Source organism: Triticum aestivum, chromosome 6B, assembly GCF_018294505.1.
Source record: "Triticum aestivum cultivar Chinese Spring chromosome 6B, IWGSC CS RefSeq v2.1, whole genome shotgun sequence".
In the NCBI taxonomy this organism is placed as follows: domain Eukaryota; kingdom Viridiplantae; phylum Streptophyta; class Magnoliopsida; order Poales; family Poaceae; genus Triticum; species Triticum aestivum.
The window spans coordinates 247,822,621-247,823,847 of record NC_057810.1 but is presented as its reverse complement, the minus strand read 5'-3'; positions in this window follow the sequence as shown (position 1 = coordinate 247,823,847).

Sequence of the window (1,227 nt, the reverse complement as noted above, 5' to 3'; positions counted from 1 at the left end):
AGAGCTCTGAAAAGGTTCCAAGTTCATGGTATCATAATTTCAGCCACATAGCATGTGCGAGAAAGTAGAGAGGGTTACGGCAAAAACTGGATGCACTTCGTGTACAAAACGGACAATCTCTTTCGAAGTATCAGGGTTTCATATGGAAACTCGTCTGTTACAAAGGGATTTCATTTTTTTAACTTATTTGAACTCCCTTGTTTTTCTGTGTTCAAAATGCACCACTCAAAGCCACATCATCAATTTACAACCCTTTCTGACTTCATTTGTTATTTTTCATGCATTTACTGATTATTTTGAGCTATAAGACAATGAAATTGAAAAGCATTTGAAATGAACTCTGAAAAGGTTCCAAGTTGGCATGGTGTCATCATTTCACCCACATAGCATGTGCGAGAAATTAGAGAGGGTTACGGCAAAAACTGGATGCACTTCGTGTACAAAACGGACAATCTCTTTTGAAGTATCAGCGTTTCATACGGAAACTCGTCTGTTACACTTATTTGAACTCCATTGTTTTTCTGTGTTCATAATGCACCATTTAAAGCCAAATCATCAATTTACAACCCTTTCTGACTTCATTTGTTATTTTTCATGCATTTACTGATTATTTTCAGCTATAAGACCATGAAATTGGAAATCATTTGAAATGAACTCTCAAAAGGTTCCAACTTGGCATGGTATCATCATTTCACCCACATAACATGTGCGAGAAAGTAGAGAGGGTAACGGCAAAAACTGGATGCACTTCGTGTACAAAATGGACAATCTCTTTCGAAGTATCAGGGTTTCATATGGAAACTCGTCTTTTACAAAGGGATTTCATTTTTTTGAACTTATTTGAACTCCCTTGTTTTTCTGTGTTCAAAATGCACCATTCAAAGCCACATCATCAATTTACAACCCTTTCTGACTTCATTTGTTATTTTTGATGCATTTACTGATTATTTTGAGCTATAAGACCATGAAATTGAAAAGCATTTGAAATGAACTATGAAAAGGTTCCAAGTAGGCATGGTATCATCATTTCACCCACATAGCATGTGCGAGAAAGTAGAGAGCGTTACGGCAAAAACTGGATGCACTTCGTGTACAAAACGGACAATCTCTTTCGAAGTATCAGAGTTTCATACGGAAACTCGTCTGTTACACTTATTTGAACTCCATTGTTTTTCTGTGTTGAAAATGCACCATTCAAAGCCAAATCATCAATTTACAACCCTTTCT